Genomic DNA, 18,944 nt, shown 5'->3' with positions numbered 1-18,944 from the left:
TAATGACTGAAATTCTTTGGAGAGCCAAATTTTTTAAACTTAAACTATATAGGTAGGTACCCTGTTATTAACTTAACTAGGGTACTCCTAAGCTGGCCTTTGCTAAAAATGTTCTCAATCTGATTGAGGTACGTTCGCTGAGGTCGACCCCTTCCAACTCTCCCATCCACACTCGTCTTGTATACTTGTTTCGTCTATCTCCTTTTGTTCACCCTCTCTATATGTCCAAACCATCTCAACATACATACCTTCTCAATCCTCGACACATCTTCTTTCACTCCACAACATTTCCTAAAATTAACTTAATAAACTTTACTTAAAGTTTTAAGTCTTAGTTAAACTATAGGTACGTTTAATAAAACCTGGTATCATACTTAATAACGATATTATTTATTGATAAAATTAAATTCCTTACAATTTACAATATCCATAAAATTAAAACATGACAATGACTGACAAACACTAATGTGAACAATGGCCTTGCATCTCCTTGGAAAGTCTGGGTAAGTCAGGTTTGTATGTTGTTGTTTTTAATTTTATGCACGATTCCAGGTTCTCATCAGTAAGACAACTTCTCAATTTACTCTTGATAAGGTTCATGCTTGAAAATGATTGTTCGCATAAATATGTAGACCCGAATAAGGAAAGAACAGCAAACGCTAGTTTTTTCAGTTGATTATATGAGTCAGGAATACTATTCCAGGCGTTAAAAATCAACGTATCTTCCTTCTCCAGGTCTTTCAAAGCAGGCCACTTGTGCTGTGAACTAAGTTCACATTTGTTTTCCTCCATTATTTCTATGTCAGCACAAAGACGTTCAAATTTCGAGCTCCACAGTTCTCTGTTTTTTAAATCCAGCAATTGCATTTCAAAGTTGCCAATGTCAATATTAAAGGGAGAAAAATTTAATTCTGTTACAGTAGCATCGAGAGGTTTTTTAACAAAGGCTAATGTTGCTTTGCTGTTTCTGAATTCCTGAAACCTGTTGAGAAAAGCTTCCCTCATATTTAAAAGTGTTGTTTTGAAATAGCAAATGTCAATATCAGAATTATTTTCTTGGCGATGTTTCAACAGGCTTGGAAAGTGAATCAAAGTTTCTCTATCAAAATCTTGAGCAAAAAGATATAATTTGTTTTCAAATGAAATAACTTCTTCTAACATCGAAAAAGCTGTGTTTCCTTTCCCCTGTAGTTTATGATTAAGCTGATTTAGATGAGACGTAACATCTACCATGAAATAAAATTTTTGGATCCACTGATCGTTTGTTAGTTCTGGATAGTGAATACCCTTCTCAAGGAGAAATGCTTTAATTTCTGTTAATAAGGAAGAGAAACGTTTCAAAACGTTTCCTCTTGATAACCAACGTACCTTGTTATGCAGCAGCAGATCTGCGTACTCACTCTCTATTTCAACTAAAAATTCTTTAAATTGGCGATGATTAAGAGCTTTAACTATAATGGAGTTGATAATCTTAATCACCAATTCCATAACTTTGCAAATTTCTTCTGGAAATGTCTGTGCACAAAGCGCTTCTTGATGAATGATGCAATGGTAAGTAAGTATCTCGTGATTAATTTTTTCTTTCAAAATAGCAACAAATCCGTTTCTTACGCCAGTCATACTTTTCGACCCGTCTGTTGAAATTGAGACAATTTTATCGAGTGGAATATGATGTTTTTCAATGCACTCAATTACAGCATTTGCTATATCCTCTCCACATGTTTGACCTTTGAGTGGCAATAATCCTAAAAGTTCTTCTTTAGGACCTGTAGATGAAATAAATCGTACAAAAAGTGAAACTTGTGCTGTATCATTTATGTCACAAGACTCGCCAACTGCTATTGATAAAGCTGAAACCAATTTAAGATCTTCGACTTGCTGGTTGGTTATATTCGAAGACATTTTGACTGTTCTATCTTTCACTGTTTCAGCAGACAATGGTAACTCTTTAATTTTTTTTAGAATATCTGCTTTGTTCTTAAAATCCCGAAATAGCTCTTCGGATGCATTTATAAAACAACTTTTTATATATTCCCCATCTGTATATGGTTTTCCTCTCTTAGCAATCTCTTGACTAACCACAAAACTTGCAATATTAACATTGTTGGAAGATGGCATCCAGTAATTAAATTCAGAACTTAATTTTTCTTGACTCTTCTGAAGTTCCTCAACTGCTTTCTTCCTTGCATCACCGACAGGATATTTAATACTAAATGACACGTGTTTAGTTGTAAAGTGTCTCTCCACATTTGATTTCTTATTATGCGCCAATTTTTCCTGACAAATAAGACAGGTCGGAAGGCCATTTAAGTTTTGAATAAATGCAAAAGTCTCGGTCCATTCAACTTTAAATTCACGGTTTTCATCTTCTGTTCTTCGCTTCTTCTTTGTAGTCATGTCAAACAGGACACCTAAAAAATGTTTCACTTTATAATAAAGCCACCAACACAAAATAATTACATTCTTAAATTGATGACAAAAATACCTGTAGGATTTGCAGCTGGTTGGAAAAATACAGGTAACTTTATGCTTCGAGTAAGTACTTTTGTCACCTGCATGCAATTTGCGGACACGACTAGCACTAACCACTGCACAATGAGACTGCTGACTGACGGCTCACTCAACTTGTACATAAATCACGCGCGCCTCCCCTGCGCTGTGTATCCCACAGTCTGCCTGCGCGGCGTCTCCTATCGCCTGACCGACCAACACCCACCCCTTCTTCTAATGCCACTTCTTCAAAATAAGACTTGCCAACACTGAACACTGACTTCTGTGCATGGGCCATGGAGTTTCAATCGCACTGTACTTGCGCGACCGCACATGGTATTTTGTGGAAGAGCCACACTCAAAGGGCCAAAGAGCCGCATGTGGCTCGCAAGCCAGTTTCCCGGCCACTGCCCTAGCCGGTTTGGCTCAGTGGTTAGAGTGTTGGCCCATGGACTGAAGAGTACTGGATTTGGTTCTAGTCGAGGGCATGTACCTCAGCTGCAAGCTCAATCCCCAGTCCAGGTCAGGGTAGTGTGGGAGGCAACCAATTGATGTGTCTCTCCCTCTACCTTCCACTCCCAAAAAAAACATCTATGGAAAAATACCCTTGGGTGAGGATTAACAACAGCAAAAGCCAACCTCGTTGGTTCTGCCGACTTAGCTACAGGGAAGAGGCAAACAGAGAGCACCCCCATGTGCATGGAGGTTGCAGAAATAAGGCCCTTTCCCCTTTTCAAAAAGGAGAGGGGCATGGGAAAATCAGAGTCTCTGTACGTGCAGGTCCTCAGCTGTGGAACAGGAACAAACGAGCCAGTTCACTGGGCTCCTGAGGTCTGAAGGAACAAGTGCAGAGCACTGCATGCTCAGAGTGGGTGCTCAGCACCTCTCATTATACCAACATCACCACAATTTAGGTCTTTTCAACTAGAAATTTGTAACATTAGAAGCTTAACATGATTATTATGGAGTTAATAAGAAGATACTTCTGTTCTTACCAAGAAGGATGAGGGCGGCTGTTGACTCCTGGAGGAACCACCTGCAGAAAGGAGTAGGGAGGGAAAGCAGTCAGCGGGGTGCAGGGCAACCATGGTCCCCCATGCATCCCTCCCCAGAGCCAGGGCCCCTCAGACTCCTGGGTGTCAAAGATCCCAGGGGGCACCATGTCCTCAGGGGAGGTCAGAGCCCAGTGCTGGACATCATGGGGACCCTAGTCTCCCTCTTCACCCAGGCCCCAGAGCGACTTGCCTACAGTCCTAAGGGGACAACACAGACAAGAACGCAAAGATCCAGGCAGGAAAAATGACTAATACATGGCCCTGAGCTGCAACAAGAGAACCCCCATTGCCTGCCTTCTGACACTGTATCTCATTGACACCTCAGTGGCTTATCCCTGGGTGTCACACTACTTGTATGACCTGCAGCACCTGACCTAAGCCCCACTGTTGAAAATGGGAATAGATTCGCCTTGCAGACAGGCTGTTGGCAGAATCCAATGAGATGAAGGTGTCCCCTTGGCTCAGCTCCAAGGTGGGTCCGATGAGCACATCCCTGCACGTGCTCTGCCCACACCTCAGGTCTGCTTTCCCACCCAGCTCCCCAAAGCATCCAGCTCTGGGCCAGGCCTGCATCGCCATTCCTTGCTTCTTAACCTGGGGAAGCAGCTATACCAGAACCTTCTGAATCAGAAAAAGTTAAATGCCTGCCATCAGGATCTGGGAGGATCTGGTGAGTTCTCAAAAGTACTGAAACAGGGCAAGCACTTCCTATTGTGAGCTACTCTTTAGCAAACAGAAACCCTTAAATCCGAATTTTGTATAGAAATATGCTGTCCACTTGAATGCACATATGCATGGTCCATGAACACAGACAATGGGGTGGTGAGGGTTTGGGGGGACGGACAGACAAGGGACAGGCTGGAGAGGATCAATGGGGAGGAAAAGGTAACAGGTGTACTGGTTAATAATGCGGATTTTGTAATCAAAACACGTAATTTCAACAGAAACATCAAACGTGCTTTATTCAAAATAATGACCATCGCTAGCTACACATTTCTCCCGTCTTTCCGATAATTTGTGGATACTATTCTAATAGAACTTTTCTTGTTTTGAGGCAAACCATTCAGAGACCTAATTTTTCACTTCTTCATACGTTTTGCAGTGCTGCTCAGAAAGTGTGTGCCATCGATCGGAACAAGAGGTAATCTGAAGGAGCAAGGTCTGGTGAATACGGCGGGTGGGTTAATACTTCCCAGGCAAGATCTTTTTTATTTTTTTTTAAATGTATTTTATTGATTTTTTTACAGAGAGGAAGGGAGAGGGATAGAGAGGTAGAAACATCGATGAGAGAAAAACATCAATCAGCTGCCTCCTGCACACCTCCTACCGGGGATGTGCCTGCAACCAAGATACATGCCCTTGACCGGAATCAAACCTGGGACCTTTCAGTCCCCAGGCCAACGCTCTATCCACTGAGCCAAACCGGTTAGGGCCCAGCAAGATCTTTTAACATGTCTTTAACTGGTTTTGAAGTGTGTGATGGTGGGCCATCATGAAGCAAAATTACTTTGCCATATCTTCTGGCCCATGCTGGTCATTTTATGATCAAAGCATGGTTCAAATTGATTATTTGTTGTCGGTATTGATCAGTATTAACAGTTTCACCTTGTTTTAGAAGCTCATAATACACCACACCTTCCTGATTCCACCAAACGCAGAGCATTGTCTTCTTTCCAAAGCGATTTGGCCTTGCAGTCAATGGTTGACCAGAATCAACCCATGATTTTGTGCATTTGGAATTCTCAAAATAAATCCACTTTTCACTGCCAGTCACAATTCGATGCAAAAGACGTTCTTTTGTGCCGCCGAAGCAGCATTTTACTGATGACTTTTCGGGTTTCCCATTTGTCTTTCGTTCAGTTGATGTGGCACCCATTTTCCTTCCTTTAAAATCTTTCCCATTGCTTGTAAATAATCGGAAATTGTTTGCTGAGGAATGTCTAATCTTTCTCCAAGTTGTTTTTGAGTTTGACACACATCTTCATCTAATAAGGCTTGTAATTGTTGGTCTTCAAACTTTTTTGGTTGACCAGGATGTTCTTTGTCTTTCACATCGAAATCATCACTTTTAACACATTGTTTGTGGGTAGTTTTTATCGCGCGCTAACAGGTGGCACGGGCCATTTTTGCTAATTTTTTTGCGCAAATGGCAATGTTCAGTAAAATTACGATAACTTTAGTTTTGCATATTTTTTTCAATGAAACTTTTCGTGATTTACTATAAAATGTATACTGCATTATTTTTCTTAAATTTTAAAGACAAATACTGGAATTGTGTGAAGGGATGATTCTACGCAGTTGAATAGATTACCGTTATACCTGGAAGTACATACATAATTCACCATTGTATGTGTTAGAGACCCAAATTTTGTCCTTTGGAATTCGTATATCTTCATGTTAGCATCCCTTTAGAGCAATAAAAAAGTATAAAAATAAACGTATTTATACGTTACCTGCATTCTACCGCTAGTCCATAAAAAACATATTAATACGTGTCCCGCACTCTACCACCAGTCAACATAAAAAGTATAAATACGTTTCCCGCATACAATGTGTTAAAGCGTTTAAACCAGCATTCACAAGTATCTTGAGATGGAGCATGTTCACCATAAGCTTCCCAAAGTATACAACTCTGAGCAGCACTTTTCTGTTCAAAATAATGAATTAAAACTTCTCCCAAATGCTCTTTTTTTGGCACGAAATTCGACATTTTTAAGTGTAAAAAATCTCTGTTAACACCTTCAGAAAATTTGACATAGGAAGGTTTGAAGCTTGCTGTCAATGCCAAATAGCATACGTATCAAATTGCATATATAGCAACCCATGTGTAACTCCATCTACTGAAAAAAATCCAATTAACCAGTACACCTGTATGTAACACTTTCAACAACAACAAAAAAAGACAGAGACACTATCTCCCCTGCCCCCCATACCCACGTCCAGCTGGCACCTCCCTCCCTCCATGCTTTCCCAGAAATTCCCTCTCAAAGGGCACTTAGGGTGAAGAGCATCTGCCCCTCAAAAGACAATTAGGGCCTGGCCGGTGTTGCTCGGTGGTTGAGTGTCCACCTATGAACCAGGAGGTCAGTTGGATTCCTGGTCAGACACATGCCTGGGTTGCGGGCTCGATCCCCAGTAGGGGGCGCTCAGGAGGCACTGATATTTCGATCTCTCCCTCTCCCTTTTCTCTCTGAAAAAAAAAAGTGAAAAGGGGGCATGAAAAAAAAAAAAAGAAACGTATGGGGCAGTGGCGAAAAGACGGCAATGCCAATGATGAATGAATGAGAAAAATCTTCCCACTTGGGACATGGTGGTTTGGTGGGGGAGACGGGAAATGAGCTTCACAGCCGGTAGCCTGGGGCGAGCCATTGCCCAGCAGCCAAGAAGCCCAAGTCCAAGGCCATAAGGCAGCGGTTCTCAACCTTGGCTGCACATTAGTCACCGGGGAATCTTTTTAAAATCCTGATTCCTAGGCCCCATCCCCCGGTGTTACGGAGCGAGTTCCCCAGAGACAGACCACCGACTTCTAATTAGAGCAAGCAAGCATTTATTGATTACAGATTCGAATCTGGGCCCCTGCCGTAGCTGACACAGCAGCAGGCAATCGCCGGGTGAAGGGCGGAGGGGCAGTCCCTCCTTTTATCACCCCTCCCGACCTTGGCTGATCTGTCCTATTCCTATTGTTTGGCTACTGAACTAACAGCCCGCCCCCCCTGGCGAGGGCCACGCGGAATTCCTGCTGTTTTTCAGGCTTTGCCCAGCTTCCTTCTTTCCCCAGATGCCACTCTGGCGAATTCCTGCTGTTTTTATTAAAGCTATTCTTCTCCCTGACAGGCTTTGCTCAACTTCCTTCATTCCCCAGACGGCACCCTTATCTTGACTTGTTTTTCAAATCTGGTCTTCCCCTATGTCTGATTCAAGTTACAAGCTATGTTCAGTACTTTTCCACCCTGGCTGAGCCCCCCACCCTGTGATTTCTATCTCATTCCCCACTCCTCTTACGGGGGGGAATCAAACCTTTGATTCGCTCTCACTCTCCTCGTCCATAGCGCGATTTTGGTACTGGACACGGAGAGCAAGGATCTTAAGGTCCTGAGTCCTGGCTTGAATCATGTTAGCTATCGACCTAAAAATGCAGGGGGCTATAGTTAACATTAGTATAAGTCCAAGTAGTGGCCCCAAAAGGGGAAGTAGATAGGGGAGGAGTCCGTTGAAGCTGCTCCATAAGGGGTTGTCGGACAGTTCTTTCCTCCTCTTGACTAGATCCTCCTGGAGATTCTTGATCTTGTCTCGGACGATTCCAGATTTGTTGGCATAGAAGCAGCAGCGTTCCTGGAGGGCTAAGCAGATCCCTCCCTGCTCTGCAGTGAGTAAGTCGAGCCCCCTCCGGTTCTGGAGGACAACTTCAGGTAGAGAGTCTATTTGGTCTTGGAGGTCATTTATAGTTCCTGAGAGGGCTTGATCATCAATTAAATGATTGGAAAGCTTGGTATAGGAGTGTACAGCTACTCCTTGTCCTGCGGAGCCCGATGCCACAGCACCCGAAACTCCTAGGCCTAAGAGTAGGGGAATAAATTGGATAGCCCTTTTACTGCGTCCTGCTATGTAATCAAGACTAGGAAGGGGAACGGGCTCTTCTCCTGGGATAATGTCTATATCGGGGAGGATAATAGCCTGTATGCATAATCCTGTCCAGTTGACAGGTAGGGCTGTGAAGGCCAGGCTACCCCCGCAAACAAAAACCTGCCCAGGGGCTGGGCAGAGGGGTGTGGAGTGGTTTGAGACCTGGGTGCACTCGGAGAAAGTCTGATACCCTACATCTAAATCATAGCTATTGTTCTGGAACAGCCCCCTAAAACATAGGGAGGTATTGAACCTTACGGGCTGTATTCTGAAGGGAAGGGTGAGGCTGCAGCTTCCAGTCTCCTGTATGGAAGAATTCCCGGCGGGGAGGGCAAGGGGCATGGCTGTCCCAAGAGTCATACATAGCCAACAGTCTGCGGCCAGAGACGGGTTAGAGCCATTTAGAGCTCTAAGGGTAGCCTCTAAGATGTCGGAGGTCTGGGCATCTAGATCGATGTCCCTGGGCTTGCGGAGACCCAGAGGATGGTAACGGAGGGGTGGGTACAAGGAGTGAATCATCTGTTCTATCTGTTCTTGTACCTCAGCTTCTCTAACCCGATCAGTGGGTCCCCCCCCATCAGATACGTGGATTGGGGCACGAGGTGACCAGCAGCTAGCCTGGCCAAGATTGCCTCGGCAGGAGGCTTGAGCAAGTTTGGAGTACCCTTGGCTACTGCTAGTGTCCCAGTCCCCTCCAAAAGAACCAGAATACGTTCTCTGCAGGATGGCAGTTAGATAGATTTTCCCATCTGTATGGGTGCACTGCTGGACCTCCCGGTAGCAAGTAGAATGCATTTCTGTGGCCATCTGACAGTTGGAAGGGCACGGTCCGGGTTTGCCCTTCTCTGGCAGTATAATTTTAGGTTTACTGACACACTTCCATCCCTGTTTAAATCCGCCCCCCGTCAAAGCCTTAAAAGTTAAGTAGGCTGTTTTACTGCCACAATCAGTTGTTTGGGAGTATTGGGACGGAGTCACTCCCGTACTCCCTCCCCTGCAGTCACAAGGGCTCCCATAAAGTTCCCGCACTAAGTCCTGTGTATTGGGTGGGGGCTCTAGCCCACCCTCTGAAGGGTGGGGCAGAGTCGCCAATAGTAGTAGTAAGGTTATTATTCCTTCCCCACCCGGGTTAACTTGATCTTGAGTGGGTCGTCGGTCGGGCTGATTTGCCATTTCTCCTGGTCCCCTGGGAGTTCTTCAGGTGCCCTTTTCAGCCGGGTGTGATGTATCCAGTGCTGCTTTCCAGCTACCCTGACGGCTGTAGGAGTACTGAGAACAATGAAGGGTCCTTCCCACCTTGGTTCTAATTGTCCAGGATTTAACCTTTTAATCCAAACCAAGCTTCCAGGTTGTGCCACCGGAGGTCTAGGGGGTGCGCTCGCCTCTGGTGTTGGCTGGCGGACTAGCCAGTGGACTTCCTCTCTGGTCTGTTGTAATGCCTGTAGAGACTTAAGGAGGTTTCTGTTAGTTATTCCCCCCATGTGTTCTTCCCCCACGCGGGGGAGAAGGGGAGGTGGTCTCCCAAACATAATTTCATAAGGAGTGAACTTCTCCAGGTAGGGGGTACATCGAGCCCTCAGTAGGGCAAAAGGGAGGAGGTTCACCCCATCTCCGCCAGTTTCTAGTTTTAACTTAGTTAAGGTTTCTTTTATCGTCCTATTCATCCTCTCTACCTGCCCGGAACTCTGTGGCCTATAGACACAGTGGAGTTTCCACTTAATTTTTAGGGTAGTTGCCAGTTGTTCGGTGACCTTGGCGATGAACGCCGGCCCACTGTCAGACCCCATTGTAGATAGGTAAGCCGAATCGGGGAAGAATTTCAAAAACCAATTGTGTTTTACTACTGCCTGGGCAGTCTCTCTCTTCGTGGCGAACGCTTCTGGACACCTGGAGAAAGTGTCCACAAACACAAGGAGCTACCTGTATCCTCCCCATGCGGGGGAAGTTCGGTGAAGTCCACTTACCAGTGCTCACCGGGGGTGCTGCCTCTGAACCGGGTCCCCGGTTCCTTCACTGGCACTGGATTGGGGTTGACTAATGCACAGGCGCGACATCTTCTGGCTATACCTCGAGTTAACCGGTCTAGTCCTTCAACTAGGTATTTCTTCTTTAGGAGTTCAGCTAATTTGACTCCACCCAAGTGTGTGGCCCGATGCGTCTGTTCCGCCACCTGTCTTCCTAGGGCTTGCGGTAGGAGGCTTCTTCCATCGGTCAGCTGGATCCACCCGCCTGCGTTCCTCTGAGGCCATTCCTATCCGCTTCTCAGAACACCAGCCATTCGCGTGGAGACCCCACTCCCACGTTCCCCTTCGTGGCCTCTGGGGTCCTAACTCCCCTCAGTCTCTGTTCGAAGCGGCAAAACATGCGCAGCCGCCTGGGGTGGGAAACAAAGAAGCTACGTCCGAAGGGAAGCACGCGCGGTAAACCTCAGGAGAACTCGCCGCCTCACGCCCCCCGCCCCCTAGGAAGACGGACAAAATGGCGGACGCCCGGGCCGAGCGCGCCAGCGGCGAGAGTCCTCCCCACTGCGCGCGCCCCCCACCCGCTCCAGACGCCCCAAGATGCGGGGCGGAGGCCGTGGTCCTAACCACGCGACAGCGTGGCCATCCCGCCACAGCCCCGGGCACCTCATTGCACGCGCGGCCCAGATCCCCAAGCCCCGCCGCGCAGACGGAAAGAAACCGAAGGCGAAGGAAACACTCACGCGATTCCGACTTTCTCCTCAACAAACGCGACGGGGCTCGCGCTCGCGCTCGCGTCCCACTTTAGGGAGCGCGCCGCTCGCGAGGACCCCCCTCACGGCCAGTCTGGGGCCCCGCCCCGAGGCGTCTAGTGGCGGCGCCGGTGCCAGAAACCCCGCCTTGGTGCTTGGGGAAGGACAGTGTCTGTCCCCGTTAGAATCCTCCTGAATGTCGGGACATAATACGTTGCCCCCGTAGGCGGACAACACAAACCGAGGAAACATCGCCGCCTGCTGTCCTATCAGGAGCGTCAGGCACTTCGGTGGACAGCCCCAAAGAAGGATCGGGAAGGGGAAGGACCCCGAGTGGAGGCGGGGCCCGCGCCACAGCCCTGGCGGAAGGGGCGGGGCCGACTCCCGACGTAATCCCAGCGGCAGAGTGGGAGGCGGGGCTAGAAATGAGATTGACAGGGCGGAGTTCTGGGAGGGCGCTCTGGTGCCGCGGAGTAGAGGCTTAGCCTGGACTCTGGTTCGGGGCGGGGAGGTGCGGGGGGCGGGAAGCGGGGAGAGGGGGGCGGACTGGGGTCCTGGGCTCCGGTGTCCGGAGGAGGAGGACGGGGACAGGACTCTGGGGCGGAGGCAGCACCGCCTTTGGGCTTGTTCCCCGGTTTTTAGATCGCCAGAGACCTGGGGGCTGGGTTTCATGGTAGGGTTGGCGATCTAAGGCGTGATGGTAAAACGTTTTTGTGGTTTTTTTTTTTTATATTTTATAAATTTTTTACAGAGAGGAAGGGAGAGGAATAGAGTTAGAAACATCGATGAGAGAGAAACATCAATCAGCCGCCTCCTGCACACCCCCTACTGGGGATGTGCCCGCAACCCAGGTATGTTTTGTTTTTTGTTTAGTTTTTTTTTTTCAAAGATGAAATAGGAAACTTTAATATATCAACCCACACACCGGAGGTCGCCGTGGTCAACAGTTTGGTGCGGACTCTTTATGACACACGCACACACACCACACATGCACACACATACACACACGCGCGCACACAGGTACGTGCGCACACACGCACACACATGTGAGCAGAACACACGTTGTTTAGCTGGTTCCCCTCGTTTTCTGGGGGTTTTTCCTTCCTTCTGGCTGGGAGAGTCCTCCCGTGAAGTCTGTAGTCCGAAGTGAAAGGAAGAGACGCGAACTCCTCGCTTAGGAAAAAACGAGGCGTTTCCTACCCGGACCACACGCCACCCGAGTGAAGCCAGGGCTTTGCTGTGGCCCCGAGGCTGGGAGTGACGGGGGGGGGGGGGGCTGGGAGTGGCGTGACCCCGAGGCTGGGAGTGACGGGGGGGGGGGTGGGGGGCTGGGAGTGGCGTGACCCCGAGGCTGGGAGTGAGGTGCCGCGGTCCCCTAATCCTCCTCCCTCCCCTCCCTTGCCCGGCCCCACGGGCACGCTGATTCCCGGGCCTTCTTAGGACCTGCCAAGCACACAGTTGCGCCCCAGGACCTTTGCATTTGCTGTTCCCTCTGCCTGGAACTCTTTCCCGCAATCTGACTCCATTTGCTCTCTTCCTCTCTTGAGCCATGATTCCGCTCAGGTGTCACCTTAGCAGAGAGGCCCCCCCCACCCCCCTTCTCTTTACAGAACAGACCGGTCTCCCTTACACTCCTTTGTTTCTCTTCAGAGCACGGATCCCCTAACACACCCAACTCTTCGTTAGTGGTCCTATTATTTTGCCTCCCAGATGAAATGTCAGTTCCGTAAAGACAGGGATTTGCATCCAATGTGATCACCGTTATAGATCCGGTGTCTGGCACATAATTACAAATCAGCCTGCGTGAAAAAGAAAAAAGAAAAAAAATTTGACCCCTGGCTGGGTAGCTCAGCTGATTGGAGCATTGTCCTGTACACCGAAAGGTTGCTGGTTCAATCCCTGGTCAGGGCACATACAAGCAGCAAGCAATGAATGCATAAGTAAATGGAACAACAAATCTCTCTCTCTCTCTCTCTCTCTCTCTCTCTCTCTCTCTCTCTCTCTCCCCCCCCCCCCTCCACCTCTCTTCCACTTTCTCTCTCTGAAAAGCAATGGAAAAAAAATCCTCGTTGGTCTAATTCTTGGCTGGCCTTGTACCTCAAGTCTCTTTGTCATGATTCCCTCCCCTCACTTCTACCCTTAAGTCCCATCCTTCTACCCCACAGGGCCCAAGGTGCTGGGGTCCAGCCCCAGCGGGTCCAGGGTTTCCCCAAGGTGTGGACGGAGTCAGTGTTCAGGTGATCATCATAGCCAGGTTCTTCTTTTTATTGTCATCTAACATCTGTATTTATACTATTTTGTCCCAATCCTATCCATTCTATACAAAAGGCCAGGGGGCATCCCATCTCCATTCAAAGGTTACTCTATTGCTCCACTAAGCTACAAGGAAGTAACTGAAGGAGGTCACTCCAAGCAAAGATCAAAGAGACCAACCACCCCTCTGGGGAAACAACCTTTCTCAGGCAGGTGGTCCTGTTTAAAACACATAGCTGTTAAGAGGGGAGCAAACATATTAAGAACAATATGCCATATATGCCAGGTCCCTTGAAACATCCCTGCAGGGACTGCCTCAAGCAGCCAGGGTGGATCGGCTTCCAACACCAAGGGACGACCTCAGGAGGTAGGGCAGTACCACAGAACACTGACAAGGTACTAACTAAGCCAAAAGCATATTCTGGCCAAAAGTACAGATTTAAAAATGCCGATTTTTAACAAGAGTCGTGGTGGGTGTGAGGGCCAGAGAGCAGGGTCGTCAGCCCCATTACAGGGAGCTATGGGAGCAGGAAGGAGGGCCATTCCCATGGCCTGGGGTGCCAGGATGAACCAGAAATTCACGTAGTTCATGTAGGAAATGAAACCTGAGGGAGGAAGGAAGCAGAGGGGGTGAGGTGTAGAGTTCACCAGCCCCACCTGGGCCCCAGTCCTCTCCCATGCCCAATGATACCCCCTACCCTGTCCCCACATCCATCCCTACACCCAACCTCAACCCCATTCCCTGCACTGTCCGAGTCCATTTCCAAATTCAATCCCGTCCCCAGTTCCATCTCATTCCCTACTCTGTCCCCAACCCCTTCACCTGCATTTTCCTCAACCCTCCACCTTCAAACCCAAACCTAACCCATCCCTACCCGGCCCCCAATAATCCATTTCCTAACCCAAACCCAGCCCCATCCTCATCCCCAACTCTTTCCGGGCCATCTCCCACCGGTATCACGGAACCCTGTCCAAACCCAACCCCATCCCAGCTCAGACCAATCGCCAGGAAGCAGAAGATGCCAGTCCACGCCAGGTAGAAGCTACGCCCCAGACTGTAGGTCATGCATTCCTGCAGGAACTCATGGGCCTGCAGCAGGTAGAACAGGACACCCAATACCATGCTGGTCCCTGCAGGAGTACAGGTGTTAGGAGGCTGGACAGCAGATGTGTGAAGACCCGTGCCCCTGGCTGTGTAACTGCGTGGCTCTTGCCCATTATTTCCCCACTTCCTTTGCCCCCCTGTATCTCTGCTCACAAGCAGGATAAGAGGCTTCTGACAATGTCATAGCAGAGGGCATTGGAAATGCAAGTCTTGGTCTTTCTGTGGGCCACGGGGTTGTCTAAAACCACAGGCTTTGGGGCCAACTGACTGGAACATTTGTCTGGCCTCGGCCTCCCACCGTCGGGACACACTCCATCTCCCTGAGCCTCATTTCCCCCATCTGTAAAGTGGGCATAATTGCAGGAACCATCTCCTTGGTTGTCAGGAGAAGAGTTATTGAGGTTGGCCCATTTCCTGGCACACAGGGAGCCCTCAAGAATCAAGCCAGATTACCATCACTGTACTGGGTCTTTAATTTGGGGTTTCTGAGGTAGTGGATAAGGAACTCTGTCATTCTGGATATTTTAGCTGCATTTTTAAATGACATGAATTGAAGATGATTTGTGAAAAGGAAAAGTTTTTGTTTTCAGGTAGTGAATGGAGTACTGGGTAATTTTTATTTATAAATTTTTGAGAGAGAGAGAGAGAGAGAGAGAGAGAGAGAGAATGGAGAGCGAGGAAGACAGAGAGAGAACATCGATTAGTTGTTCCTCTTATTTATACATTCATTGGTTGATTCTTGTATGTGTCCTGGTTGAGGATAAAACTCACATCCTTGCTGTATCAGAACGATGCTCTAACCCAGTGGTCAGCAAACTGCGGCTCGCGAGCCACATGCGGCTCTTTGGCCCTTTGAGTGTGGCTCTTCCACAAAATACCATGTGCGGGCGCACAGGTACAGTGCGATTGAAACTTTGTGGCCCATGCACAGAAGTCGGTATTTTGTGGAAGATCCACACTTTGTTGAATTTTTTAAAAAGTGGGGAAATCTGTAGGATTGGTTACAAAGGGCAATGGAGAGGTACATGTTTCTTTTACAGGTAATGCAAGTTCGTTACCCTCTCACATAAATATTTTACTGAGGTTATGCAGGTAACAATTAACGATGAGGAATGTTGGGTTCATCTCCTCCCAGTATCAGGGTATGTATCTCTGGAATTTTGGAGAGATTATACTGACTTTGAAAGCAGATGCACAAACAGTGAACAGGGTGTGCTCAAGATAAAGGTTAACATACCATATAGACCTTAGGACGTGACTTTCTGCAATAACCCATCTGTTGGGAGTATTTTATGATCAGAACATCCCATGTGGTTACTTTCAGTTAGTGAGTTTGTCAGACTTGCCAAATAGTTATATTCTTGCTCGTATTTCTTCTCATCGTATCTCCCTCTTGAGTCTCTCCTAGCCCCACGCTCCACCCTTCCCCATTTTGCAGAAATTCTGCAGCCATTGGTTCACTGCACCCAGGAGGTGAAGACCCCTCCTGGAACAAAGTCTCCCAGACGCCCCTCTCTCAGACTCAGAAGTCCACACCCGTCCTGCTTAGGACCCACAGTCAAGGGACCAGCTCCCTCCTAATTCTGGACCCCAAAGTCTGGACCACCATGAAGGTCCTTCCTTTTGAGACTTTGGAGTCCAGGTAGCCCCTCATATTCTTCTTCACAGTGGAGAACTTGGGGTTCATCTCAGAAAGGCAATGTGTCTCACCAGGAAGCAGCACAGCCCGGGTTCAGGTCCCTGCCGGCCTGACTCTCATTTCTCAGAAAACACGGAGAGGCTGTGAAAAGCCACCCAGGGCCTCATGGGCTATACTGAGGACCAGGTTCTATGCTGTGATTTGGCAGGGACACCCACTTCTCCAGCGTCAATGCTGAAGCTGGCATTGTCCTCAACGAACACTCATCAAGCTCACTTCCTGGTGTGAAAATGAACTTGGCCACAAAAATGGAGAGATTGGTCAGATGATCCACGTGGCATCCATATAGTGAGCGCCCCCTGGACCCCAGCCCTGTGGGAGGAGGAGAGGCCTTCAGCTACTGGCGAGTCGTTGCCCCAAATCCATTCCCAACACACTGAAAATCTCCTGACCTCCACAGGGTGCAGCCCTGACATCCTGGAGAAGTAAGGGTGTGGCCTAGGGAGGCCTAGCTTGTCATACATAGTAAAGCTCACTGGCCCTAGCTGGTTTGGCTCAGTGGATAGAGCCTCGGCCTGTGGACTGAAGGGTCCCAGGTTCAATTCCAGTCAAGAGCACATTCCTGGGTTGCAGGCTTGATCTCCAGGAGAGGGCATGCAGGAGGCAGCTGATTCATGATTCTCTCTCATCAATGATGTTTCTTTCTCTCCCTCCCTCTCCCTTCCTCTTTGAAATCAATAAAAATATATTTTAAAAAATAAAAGTTCACTGTATCCAGTCCTCCCCCCGCCCCCCAAAAAATCAACAACAACTGTTGTGAAGATTAAATGAGATGTGAGCATATAACTTCTGGCTTATAAAGGTGCCAGATAAGTGTTTTCACCTCAATTCTATAGCTCACAGGCTAAAAAGAAAGGTAAATACACTTTCAGCCATTAATTCAACATTTACTGACGATCATCTGACAGACCCCAGATGCTGTACTGTTTGAGTCCCGATCTTTTTTTAAAAAATATATTTTATTGATTTTTTTACAGAGAGGAAGGGAGAAGGATAGAGAGTTAGAAACATCGATAAGAGAGAAACATCGATCAGCTGCCTCCTGCACACTCCCTACTGGGGATGTGCCTGCAACCAAGGTACATGCCCTTGACTGGAATCGAACCTGGGACCTTTCAATCCGCAGGCCCATGCTCTATCCACTGAGCCAAACCGGTTAGGTGTATGAGTCCCTATCTTTATGCAGCCGCATGCGACGTGGGGGAAATGGACAATGAACAAATGCATAAAAAACAAAACACGACACAGGGTTGAAACAGGAATTTTAGGGGTAAATAGAACAGATTTAGGAAATTTTTGAAATGAAGGGGACCATGGAGGAAGCACAGGGCTGCAGAACAGCAGAAGGTATATTTCTATAGAATAGGGGAAGCTGAAAAGCTGCAACAGGCACATTTCCATAGAACGAGAGAGCTAGGAACAGCAAATCTTTAAAAAATAAAGCGAAGGAAGCCCTTTATCCAGAAGGAGAAGAAGAAAGCCCAAAGGGAATAGGAAAATAGGGAAGGAGTTGGGGGAGAACCTCACATGTCCCACGTGGGCCAGGAGTTACTATAGTAACCAGTCTAAGGGAATAGTGACCATCAGAGGGAATATCAAGGCACCGGGATCTGCAGTCTTTATAAGCCATAGGGAAAAGGAACTCAGTGGGACCCTTCCCTCCTCCCTACGTGGGAGTCCATTCTGTGGGACTCTTTCTCTCTCCCCACTTGGGAGTCTACATATTCTTCAATAAATCTCCATCTTTGCTATACCACTTTCTCTCCGTGCATTCATTCTTCGATTCTGGCGGACAAAAAATCGAGTTCTAGTCCAAAAATTCCATTTCAGAGTTAAGTGCTATAATGAAATATCGCAGATGGTAAGAAGAGCTTACCCCTGGAGAAAGGGAAAGGTTTGTTGGTTAATTTGGATTCCACATGAAAATTCAGCTCGTAATTAGATTTGGAATTGATGGTTTGGGATCAAATTCTAGACTAGCTCTGAAATTGGGACAGGACATCGAGGTCTACCTAAGAAGACTCTGGCAGTGGGGACAACAACAACACAGAAACTTTAAACCAGAAAGGAAACCTGCGGGTGACATGAGATGAAGGGACTCCATGGAGCATTAACTCACCAGCTCAGCGACCACATCAAAGACAATGACCATCACCATCGCTTTGTCTACCTTTGTCCATCCCCAGAGCTATGGCTCTATCCCCCGGGCACTTCCCTCCCCAGATCCAGGAGGGCTGCCTCCCTTCCAGAATTTACACCCAGAAGGGACCCTGTCTAACAGAGTTGAGGAGAACTCTTCTCCTGCCTCATTTTGGGAAGAGGAGAGCAGTTCCCTGAAGTAACCCAGGGGTCTTCCCCTGCCTCTTCATTGGCCAACATTGTATCACATGTTTTTTAGAAACCAATCCCTGGACAGCAGACAACCCCCACCCCCACCCCCTTGGTGCAGTAAAGTTCATTTGTGGTCACATGAGCACAGCAGGTTGTCCAAACTAAATCAAGGTTCTGACAAGTGGCAGAAGGAGTGCATGCTGGGTAGGGAACACCAATGTCTGTGATGGGTCAACTTGTGGGACCGAGGTAGAATTGGATTAAAGATCTGAATTGAGATAACACATGGGCTCACACTAAGGAATGAAACATATTTGGGGTCTGAGTTAGAAGTGAGGGTCAATTCCACTGTTAGGGATCAGCCGTCTAGTAGTAATCTGACAATGGTTCCTGTGTTACTCCATGAAAATGCCAAAGTCCTACCTCTGTCCTCAATCCCCGTGTTTTCGAAATCCTATGAGGCCTCTGAACCCATCCCCCAACCTTGTCCCTCTGATTCATTCAGCTCCAATAAAAAAGTCTTCCCTGCTAGAACATTCTAGGTCTCCCTCCTCTTCTCACCTGCCCACGACTCTGCCAGGACTCACTGCTCCCAAGTAGCAACAGGAATCCACCTACCACCTCCTACAAGATTTTGTTCAAATGTCCTCTTCACCTGGGGTCTTTCCAACCACC

The 18,944-nt window shown here is 47.7% G+C and overlaps 1 long non-coding RNA gene across 1 annotated transcript; it reads right to left on the bottom strand.

The window, feature by feature from the left end:
• Positions 1-373: 373 nt before the first annotated feature.
• LOC308531617 lies at positions 374-11,103 on the bottom strand. Its single transcript, XR_013996932.1, has 3 exons — positions 10,873-11,103; positions 3,486-3,526; positions 374-2,411 (listed from the first exon to the last, which is right to left on the bottom strand). It is a non-coding gene; the product is annotated as an uncharacterized lncRNA (long non-coding RNA).
• Between the last annotated feature and the right edge of the window lie 7,841 nt (positions 11,104-18,944).

The sequence above is a fragment of the Myotis nattereri genome, assembly GCF_964212035.1.
Source record: "Myotis nattereri genome assembly, chromosome: 15".
Taxonomy (NCBI): Eukaryota; Metazoa; Chordata; class Mammalia; order Chiroptera; family Vespertilionidae; genus Myotis; species Myotis nattereri.
Note: the sequence above shows the minus strand (reverse complement) of the source record. Positions and strands in the feature narration are given on the sequence as shown.